The sequence below is a fragment of the Halichoerus grypus genome, chromosome 6 (assembly GCF_964656455.1).
Source record: "Halichoerus grypus chromosome 6, mHalGry1.hap1.1, whole genome shotgun sequence".
Lineage (NCBI taxonomy): Eukaryota > Metazoa > Chordata > Mammalia > Carnivora > Phocidae > Halichoerus > Halichoerus grypus.
Window position 1 is genome coordinate 160,142,100 of NC_135717.1, and position 11,460 is coordinate 160,153,559.

General features: G+C 37.6%; 1 long non-coding RNA gene across 1 annotated transcript; it reads left to right on the plus strand.

Annotated features, from left to right (window-relative positions):
* Positions 1-653: 653 nt before the first annotated feature.
* LOC144382163 (uncharacterized) lies at positions 654-6,884 on the plus strand. Its single transcript, XR_013448600.1, has 5 exons — positions 654-748; positions 1,101-1,218; positions 1,532-1,696; positions 3,348-3,416; positions 6,317-6,884. It is a non-coding gene; the product is annotated as an uncharacterized LOC144382163 (long non-coding RNA).
* Positions 6,885-11,460: the final 4,576 nt, after the last annotated feature.

The following is an 11,460-nucleotide window of genomic DNA, read 5'->3' on the forward strand; positions in this document are numbered from 1 at the left end:
TTAGATTAAATTAGGACCTACCCTAAAATGGCCTCGTTTTAACTTGATCACTCCTGTAAAGTCTCCTATCTTTAAATACACAGTGTGAGGTATTGGGAGTTAGGACTTCAACATACAAATTTTGACACACAATTCAGTTTCTAACAGTAGCCTGGGACACATCAGGTACTAAGGTTCAGTCATTGGCTAGAAGCTGTTTGCTCATCTTATGAAGCTCTTATGACCCAGGAAGACTTGGGTCAAAGATTTCAAGTCTTTTCAATCCTGCCTGGATTGGCAGGAAGTGGAGTGTGAGACAGGGAGAGGGCCTGGTGTGGTTTCTGTTGGGGCTGTGGGGGGCACTGGGGCACTGTGTGAGAAATGGGACCCTTGTAATTGCCTGTTTCTGTATGTGCATGCCCTCTAGACTGTTATTTTCTGGAGGGCAGGGACCATTTCCATCTCGTTCATCTTTGAATTCCCTGATGCTACATAGTTGGCATATTTGTGGAATGAATGATTCACTTTTGCAGCCTTTTCCCTATGTGAAAGTTACTTTCCATGTAATGAAAGCAAATTCTTTCTGCATCTAGAAACCTTCAACACCCTCCAATCTTGATCTTAAAGAGGCCTTGTCTTATTTTTTCTCTTTGGAAATGTTTGATGCTCACAGATGTAGACACTGTTTATGGAAGGTTTACCATGCTCCAGGCACCATGCTAAGGGCTTCACAGATTATCTCAGTTAATCCTCATGGCAACCCTGTAAGGTTGGTGTTACATTATTCATTTAATAGGTGAAATATCCTCCACTTAAAGAGGTGAGCTTCCTGTTCCAAGTCACACAGCTAACAAGTGACTGTTAGATGGGTTTGAAACCCAGGTCTCTGGCTCTAAAGCTCAGGCCCTTTACCACCAGGCTTTTCTGCCTCACGACAAGCATTCCTGTCTCAGATTTGTCAATGCTTGTAGTTTTTCAGAATGGATTCCAGGGATAGCCCGGCCTTCTGACTATTCAGGTCAAATGATTTTATTTTATTTGATTCATAAATGTATTAAGAGAAGATATACATTGTTAAGCCAAATAATAGTAACACTTGTTTTCTAAAAACCTTTGCTTAGAACCCACGATTCTAGGGAGGAAACCTCCAAGTGGCACCAAGCTGCATCTTCCCTTTCTTTCAGCGGTGGACAGGGTGTTTAGGTCCACACACAGATGAAAATTCACAAAAGGAGACTGGTTTGTATTTCCTTTGTCAACCAGACTTGAACTACAAGATTTTTCCCTTTTTTCTTTGCTTTGCTTTGCTTCTTCTTCTTTTTTAACCAATTTGACTTATTGTCTTAATATTGTGTAGACACAGCCCTGGTGATACCCTAGGATGAGTTTGGTATTCTTCAAGATCTAAACAGAATGGGGGTGACTTGAGGACAGAGTTTCAGCTTTGCTTCTGACTCTCCTTGGTTTTGTGGGTTTTACTTAATGTTATTTGAAAGTTTTTTTGTGTGTGTGGTTGAATATATACTATAACTTGTTCTTTTGTGACAACAAGATTTATACTGGCGGTGTCTCTCATACCACTGGAAACTGGAAGGAAATCTACAATGTGAACCTCGGAGAGTTTTAAAAAGACAGCAGCCATTATTCAGTTGTGATGAGTTCAAGCAGCCCTTGAGCCTAGTTACAGGCTTGTGCTCCATCCTGGCTCACCAGTGAGGTCAGTGTGCAAATGGTCTGTCAGATATTTAATACATCACATATGCATTTTGACTACTTCCCTGCCTTCTTCTTAATTAAGATTTCTTCAGTGAGTAAGACTTCAGGGGAAAGAAAAGGATCTGATGGAACTGTATTAAGTACCAATTTACTTCCTAAGTTTCTAACTGAGTTTTTTCACTTAAATTAACTTGGCCTGAAAGACGAAGGGATTTGAACAGAGTATAGAAGCTAGTGTTCCATTTTGTATATCATTTTGGCTCCAGGGAGCTGCTCCTGGTAAAAATGAGCCTGTGAGATGTAGCTGTTTTATGCAAGGGCTAACAATACTAGTCTTTTATAAATCATAAATCCTCTTAACCTCAAACAATTTGGAGCCACCAACTGTAATCTATAAGGTTTCAACTCACAGGGATTTCATTTCTTCTCAATGCCTTTCAGGCCATTAGGCAAATATTTATATGAAGTTCTCAGCTATTAGGGGATTCAAAATCATTTTGTTTGGGATAGAAATTTCTGGTCTATACCTCCTCAGTTGAATTTTTTGATATGAGTTTTATGCTTTCCCTTTTGTATTTTCTGCAGTTTTGACAGCCATTTGATTTAATTTCTTTTAGATATAATTTGTAATTAAAAAAACCTTAGGTTTTCTTTTTTTTTTTTTTTGATGAGGAGAATGGTGAGGTAGACAAATTATTATTGCATAATTCTTTCTTTTGGTGGTTTTCCCTGCACCATGTGTTTCTGTTTTTGAAAATAAATAGTAACCAACGATAATTATTACTTGACACTGTAGCAATTAAGATCCTTTAGCATAAGCAATAGCAAACAACTCTAAAATACTTGAGCAGAAAAGGAGTTTATTGGGTACTTATAAAATCAAAGAGAGAGCTAGAGTATTGATCTCTGATGAGTAGAGAAATCAGAGCAAGACTGTGCGGTCAAGAGCAGGAACTATTGAACAAACCTATCAGGATGTGACCATGGAGTGAGACAGCCAGGGAGCACCAACTGCTTATTCCCTCCTTCCCTCCCATGTTATCACTCTGGGCAGATTCACTGCAGTCCTGGGAGACAAGGTCTGATTAGCATAGCTCCATCACATGCTTCATCCTTGTCTGGGGAGAGATGGGACCTGTTTTTTGGGATACCCCAAACCTCTAACAATCCATATAATGGAATCTCTCTGAAAGGAAATAAGGCACCGTTAGGAAAGAGAATCCAATGCTGAGCAGCCAAAAACAACATCTACTTATTGCTTAACATCACACTTAGAGAAATAAGCAAAAAAAATTCCATTCTCTTCTCGAACCTAGGGCAGGAATTCCAAGAAATTCAGTAAGTCTCTTTGCAAATTAATTTTACCTCAATGAGAAGAATATGATCATCTTAGATTCAATTCAATGAAACAATTGTGAAATCCCTTTGGCTTCAAAGTGGAGAGAATCCCGGGAACAATACCCTTGATTCAATTCCACACTGTAAGCTGGGCAGTTTAAAAGAATGGCCTGGGTTTTCCTCTAAGCCCTAATGAAAGTTAATGATCAAGAACTGGGCTACATGCTTTTTTATGGTTGCTTATTATGAACTATTTAACTTTTACAGCTTTATTAAATGTTTTATGGAAAGGTTTATTTCATGTTTTATTACAGCTTTGTAGGATGGCCACGTTTGGCTAAGAAGCATGACAGATGAGCACAGATGTTTTGCAAATATTGCCGGTAAGCAGTTTCTGGGTAAAATCATGGTTCATTTTGACATTTTGTGGAGGCCGGGTGGGAGTGTTCTCTTAATGAAGCCCAGCAGAGCTGGGTGATATGATGGGAGGGGAGTAGAAAGTGGAAGGAGCATACCCCACATTCTGATCTTTTAGATGCAAAAAATAAGTTAATTAAAATAAAGTATGTTATAGAAGTCCATTTTGGCTTAAAGTGAACATTTGAGTTAAGAACCCCTCCCCCTACTCAAAATACATCTAGCTGGTATTAAATGTACTTTATAAAACTAAAAGTAATATTTTATGGTGTGTTTATTTCACTGTTACAATAAACTCATGGGGTGGGTAAAAATAATTACCATTACCAGGTGTTCTAAGCCTTTTTCTAAGCACTTGACATTCACTATCTCATTTAATCCTTATAATAAGATATTAGATGAGTACTAATATTGACCCCATTTTATAGATGGGGAAACTAAGACTTCTATAAGTATTCCAAGCATTTGACTCCAAGTCCAATTTATGTCTCACTCTGTCACAGAAACTTAACTTCCTGATAGTTTGATGTGTGGGCTATTCAAGTTATCAATTGATTTTTGAGACATCTTTTTATTATTTTTCTACAGACAACATAAAACATAAAAACTATTGAGGATATGCATTCTAAGGCTATAGTCACACTGGCTCACATCTCCAGATTCTTGTTTCCTATTTGCCACCTTTGCTGGGAAACACAGGCCATAAGTTGAACTTCTCCCTGCAAAGCAAGAATCTAGCTATTTGGAAATCAAAGTCTCATGCAAAGAATTCCTAAATACTTGCCTAATTTTTATAAAAAATCCAAATTTTGTTTTTCCTCTCCCAATTTTGTTGATGTTGCAATGAGGAATTCAGCTGAAATGCTATTTCTTTGTAAAAGCATCCCACATCTACCCCTTAGACAACTTGGCTTTATGTAACATCTCATGTGTTTAGAGTACAACACAGCATTTAACCTATCATTAATTGAGAGCCTACTTTGTCTCAGAGAACATGATGGGTACTTTACATATGTTGTCACACTTCACTTAATTGTCACCACAACACTAAGTAGTGAGTATTTTCATCTTTTTACACATGAGGAAACTGATACCCAGAGAGTTTATGAGGTAGATCTGGGTTTCAAACTTAGGTCTCTGCCTCCAGGACTCAATTGTCTTTCCTGTACTCCATGTGGACTTTTTCTGGTGGTGAAAGAAGGATGTGCTTCAAGATGTCCAAGTTAAGCTCATTGGGGAAGTTTTCTAAAGTGCTGCGACATTTAGTCAGGGAGATATTTGTAGACAGGTGCCCTCAATTGGGACTATAAAATAAAAAGCTTTTGGCTTTATTAATAGGGAAGTCTCCCATATTACATTCTGATTGTACTACACTCTTCTTCCTACTCTGCAAATCCTCCCTCTTTTCTTGCTCAAGCAACAATTTCAGTCCCTAGGGTGAAGTCCAAAGAATTTACCAGGCACATTTAGGGCCTGAAAGTTGATATGACTCTTGAAACTTGGCATTTGTGTGTGAGTACATGTGTATAAATATGTTTAGTTACATGGGTGTTGGGTAGGGTATGAGCAGGAGGAGACATTTTCCAAAGGGACATGTGTATGTCTTATGTGTCCATATGTGGCTTTCTATTGGGGAAGGGGTGTAAAATCAAAAGGGGTGTGTGTGTGTGTGTGTAAATAAAGTTTGTGTGTATAAGGGATGATTATGCAGTCGTGTATATTCGTTAATGGTTTCTGTGTGTATCACAGAAATGAGCATGTAAATTGGGAGAGTACATGTGCTTAGGTGGAAGGGAGGAAATATCTAAGTCCCGGGTTTAAAGTTCAATTGAGAAAAATGCATGGATTCACAAAATTCAGAATATATATACAATGGAATATTACTCAGCCATCAAAAAGAATGATATCTTGCCATTTACAATGATGTGGATGGAGCTAGAGGGTATTATGCTAAGCGAAATGTCAGTCAGAGAAAGACAAATACCATATGATTTCACTCATATGTGGAATTTAAGAAGCAAAACAGATGAACATAGGGGAAGGGATGGAAGAATAAAATAAGATGAAAACAGAGAGGGAGGTAAACCATAAGAGACTCGTAACTATAGGAAATAAACTGAGGGTTGCTGGAGGGGAGATGGGTGGGGGGATCGGGTAATTGGGTGATGGGCATTAAGGAGGGCACTTGATGTAATGAGCACCGGATGTTATATGCAACTGATAAAATCACTAAATTCTACCCCTGAAACTAATAATACATTATATGTTAATTAAATTGAATTTAAACCAAAAAATTAAAAAAATATATCCCCTAAAAGATGACCTATTTAAATTTACCCTAGACTAATGGTATAGGAAGTAGAAACGCACCACATACACATCAAGGTACTCTGAATAAAGCATAACCAGGGATTTGACAGATCCATTTTGGATAGTCCCTGAGGAATCAGTACAAAAGGGACTGCATCATAAGGCATTACTGCCACCTTCCCGTGACCTAATTATTTCTATTTATCTTTACTGATTTCTCCAGAGCGGGCTAACTCTCTAGTAACTGTTGAGCCTTTCAAATATATCAAGATATTGGTTAGCAAGGGCTAGAGCAAACAATCAGGAATTAGGTTTGTCACTGACTAACTTTGAATAAACTGGGAAGGTCACCTAGTCTTACCTAGTCATACCTCAGACTTCTCATCACCTAAACAGGCATTAGAGTATTTGTCCAATCTACTTTGCAGGGCTGTTTTATGTAACCAATGAAATAATGTGAAAGCTTCTGAATAGCATATATATTGTAAAGCAAATAAATTGTTACTGATTTTGTTGTTGTTTTGGAACCAAGTTATTGAATGTACTTGTTGCTTAGGTTTCCCTGCTGACTGATTAAATTAAATGAGCCCCTAGAAGGAGAAGATGATGATGAATAAGAAGAAAGAAGAAAGAAGAAAGAAGAAAGAAGAAGAAGAAGAAGAAGAAGAAGAAGAAGAAGAAGAAGAAGAAAAAGAAAGAAGAAGAGGAAGAAGAAGAAGAAAAAGAAAAAGAAAAAGAAAGAAAGGAAGGAAGAAAAAAGAAAGAAAGAAAAAAGAAAGAAAGAAAGAAATGAGCACCTGCTGTAAACACAGAAGCTGAAGATGTGAATTTGAGCACTACTTTCATCACTTTTTGGCAGTGGTTTTGGGGCATGTCATTTTACCTCTTAATCCTTAGAAGTGTCCACATTTGTAAAGTAAATTTATGATACTCTAATTAACTCATAGGATTACTTTAAGGATTCCATAGGCTGTGAGTGCACTTTGTTAACTTCCAAATATCATTCACATGAATAGGGTATTAGTGTTTCCCTCGTGCTCTACTAGCAAAGTTCAATTTATCTTGGTTCATGTCACAAAGGGAAGGTTCAAGAGCTTTGCCAATAAATACACATTTTATTTATCCCCCTGTCTCTGAGTGCATAATTAACAGCTGGCTGATGTTCATGGATCCGGATGTGTTATTGTGAATAAGGATTAAGAGGCTCTCTAACTACTCAAGCTTCTTGAAAGTTAGTTGATCATGTAACACTGAACAGTTGGCTAGTCAATTGATTAATATTTAACTAATGACATTGTGGCAGATAAATACAATGGAATATTACTCAGCCATCAGAAAAGATGAATACCTATCATTTATATTGACATGGATGGAACTGGAGGGGATTATGCCAAGTGAAATAATTCAAGCAGAGAAAGACAGTTATCATATGGTTTCACTCATATGTGGAACATAAGGAATAGCACAGAGGACAAGAGTGGAAGAGAGGGAAAACTGAAGGGGAAGAAATCAGAAAGGGAGACAAACCATGAGAGACTCTAGACTCTGGGAAATAAACTGAGGGTTTCAGAGGAGAAGGGGTTGGAGGGATGGGGTAGCCAGGGATAGATATTAAGGAGGGCACACATTGTGATGAGCACTGGGTGTTATATGTAACTAATGAATCGTTGAACACTACATCAAGAACTAATGTATTATATGTTAGTTAACTGAACATAATAAAAAATTTTTTTAATTAACAAATGACTTTGTGTTGTTTTATCAACCTAGGTATTTTTAGTTTTAGATCTTTAAGCTTAATATGTAGACACTAATTGATTTGTTCATCAAACATTTATGGAGTTCTTACCTGGTTCCAAGTAGAAGCTAGATATCCAGAGATGACAAATACTTGGTCCTTGTTTCCAAATAGCTTCAAGTATAGTTAGGAAACAGACAAAAACTAAAAAGATGCATTAGGTACATTAATAAAGGCATAGATGCAGGTGCTGTGAGGGAAGAGAGGATGGGAGTCTAACTCTGACATTTGCCCCAGATGTTGGAGGTTATGATGGACCTGAGTCTAGAAGGATCTGTAAAAGTTTACCACGTGGAGAGGAGGAATGGAGAAAGATTTGCGGCAGAGGAAATGATAATGAAGAGGAAATATAGAGGTAATACAGACATGGAAGTGTGAGAATGAATCGTATATAGTGGAATTGAAAATAGATTGTGAATAATCCATTAGGATGCTTATGAGGATATAGTTAGAGCTTCTCTCCTAAGAGTGGGAGAAATCGGGGCCAATTATTAAAGACTTGGAATTCCAAACTGAGAAACTAGAATTCTCTCTGCATTGAAGGACACACTAAAGCACTATAGGCAGGCAGTAAATGACATAATCAAATTTGCATTTTAGGAAGTGTCAAGATCAAACTTTTATTGAATATCTACTATACACTCTGTGTGAAGCTGTGACAGATTAAAGATTATATTGAGGATTCTGATCTTCTAGAACTTATAGTAGAGTGCATGAGGGGATTGTGGATTTTTCAGCCCTTGATTAGTTTAGAGGATAAAGGCACCAGGGTGGAGAAATTCAGTCCATTAGAGCAATAGCAGAAGACGGCCTGATAGATGAGGGTGTTTGGGCAAGAACTTGTTCACATCAATTTTTGTCCCTTCCCCCACCCTACACCAAGGTATTCTGATAGGGGGACTCTCCCAAACCTTTGTGAGTGGGAACAAGTGCAAGTCACATACACTATTATTAGCAAACATCAATTACAGGTCTCTCCTACTTTCAGGAGAAGAAAAGAGAAACCTCTGAGGAATATGAAAGTATACTCTGTATAAAAGGAATCCTCTAGGCCTATGAAAATTTATGGCAGAAAAAAGGAACACATTTCTTTGTGTTGGATTAGAAGATGAAGATCATTATCTTCAAAAATTATTTTTTAATGGGAAACAGAAAATTGTTTAATAGTAAGATGCAAATAGACACAGGCTTTTTAAAGATCAGAGCAGAGAATAATGAGAAGAGAACATCCTGAAATGAAAATACAGCAAGATGAAATGTGAAGACAATAAGCTGAGCAGAAAAGAGAACTGGGTGAGATAAGGAAGATGCAGTAACCAATTTAGTTAATCAACCTGCTTATTCCTCTTTCTGAGCCAGCTCTACTTCCCATTCTCACATTTGGGGAAAGGGCACATGATTTGCCTTGTTCTCAGTTTATTGGATGAGAAATGGGCACATGATCCAAACTTGGCCAGTCAATGTTTTTCTTCTGTAAAATTGTGATGGGGACCCAGGAATGCTATGCAGGCTTGAATGGTGCTGAAAGAGAAAAGTAGAACTATCTTGGGGGCCATTTTTCTTTTCTGGTCATAGAGAAATAAGAGATCTGAATTGCAGAGAGGAATGAAGTAAGAAGATGAACAAAGAAAAGCAGAGACAAGAGACCACAGAGTCTGGAGAGAGATAAACCCAGAGAGAAAGTAGCTATCTTGGTTCCTGACAACTTTCCAGTTCCTCATTCCAGTCTCCCATGAGGCCTCACAAGACTTCCAGACTTTGGGTACTATGAATTACACTTGTATTATTTTAAAAACATTCCACTTTTGGCTTACCCTAATTTGAATGGGATACTATTATTTGCAATCAAATGGTCCTTGACCAAAAAAGAGGGATTACAAGAATACTAAAAACAAAACAAAACAAAAAACCCAGTACTAGTGTAGACTTCTGTTTTGAAAGTCAGCTGGAGAATAGCTTCTCCTGCAGAATTTCTTGATTTCCCACAAAAATACATATAAATTAAAGGATTTAGAAACAAGTCACAAGAACATTGAAAATTTAGATTTATAGTCAACTTAATTCCAGAATCAAGGGAGTTGATTTTCAATACGTATTTGGCTTAACCTTTCAATGACATTTGTCCCTGTGGTCTAACCCCTCTTTCCTGAAGCAATTTCTTTCTTTGGCTTTCATAACTATATTCTTCTGATAGTTTTCATACCTCTTTAGCTACATCTTTGTCCATTTTTCTTGTTCCTCCTTCCCTTCTTGACCCTTTAATGGTTTCCTTAGTATTATTCCTGGGCATTTTTCTCTCTCACTCTACTCGGGGAGGTCACACTCATGGTTTCTGTCCATATGCCAATGACTTTGAAATCTAAATGCTCAGTTCATAGTCCCAAAGTATACAGACATCTTCCTACTAGAAATTTCCAGTGAGATGTTATGACAGTAAATCACAGGTAACCCAAATCTTTCTCTTTCTAGCCAAATCTGCCCCCTTTCAATAAATACCACCTTCTCCACCTTCCCAGTCATTCAAACTAGAAACTTGGGAACTATCCTGAAATATTTCCTCTCCCTTCTCCTGAATATTCAGTCATTTACTAGGTCCTGGTGTGAAGATGATAGAAAAGAAACTAGGATGAACCCCCACCCCCTTGACATTTGATTTAGTACCAGCAACCTCTAAGCTTCATATTCCTTCCATGTTCTTCACCTGTAACACAATCCTGATAGGTTCACACAGGCAAAATTAGGCAAAATTAAAGCCTGCGTGTGTGTGTGCACGCGCACGCGCGTGTGCTAGAGGAGGCGTATACTGAAATAAAGAACTCTAATAACAGTGGATGATGGAAATTGAGTTCTATGAATGTAGAATGTAGGGAAAGCAGGGCATTAAGTGAAATTGTGATAGAACCTGAGGATTGGACTGGAATGAAGCATACCCACCTAACCTCGTCCCTGTATACCACACCACCATCATCATCCTCCACCCACAGTTGTATAGCTGTAGAGATTTTTCCATCATATGAGAGAGTATAAGTCCAATACAATCCACATACTGTCTGTGCACAAACTCTGTCTGAAAACAGTTTTTTTTTTTATTATGTTATGTTAGTCACCATACAGTCCAAGTTTTCTATGTTTAATAATGAATAAAGATAGAAACAAATGGAAAGAACCACTTTGAAAAATGCCATTGGTATTTTGATCAGGATGGCATTGAAAGTATAGATTGCTCTGGGCAGCATAGACATTTTAACAATGTTTATTCTTCTGATCCATGAGCATGGAATGTTTTTCCATCTTTTTGTGTCTTCTTCAATTTCTTTCATTAGTGTTCTGTAGTTCCTAGAGTATAGATCCTTTCCCTCTTTGCTTAGGTTTATTTCAAGGTATCTTATGGTTTTAGGTGCTGTTGTAAATGGAATCAAATCCCTAATTTCTCTTTCTACAGTTACATTGTTAATGCATAGGAAAGCAACTGATTTCTGTGCATTGATTTTGTATCCTGCCACTAAATTGTTGTGTGAGTTCTAGTAATTTGGGGGTGGAGTCTTTTGGGTTTTCCACATAAAGTATCATGTCATCTGCGAAGAGAGAGAATTTGACTTCTTTGCCAATCTGAATACCTTTTATTTCTTTTTGTTGTCTGACTACTGTTGCTAGGACTTCTAGTACTATGTTGAAAAATAGTGGTGAGAGTGGGCATCCTTGTGTTCCTGATCTTAAGGGAAAGGCTCTCAGCTTTTCCCCATTGAGATTGATATTTGCTGTGGGCTTTTCATAGATGGTTTTTATGAAATTGAGGAATGTTCCCTCTATCTTTGCACTCTGAAGAGTTTTAATCAGGAAAGGATGCTGTATTTTGTCAAATGCTTTTTCTGCACCAATTGAGAGGACCATATGGTTCTTCT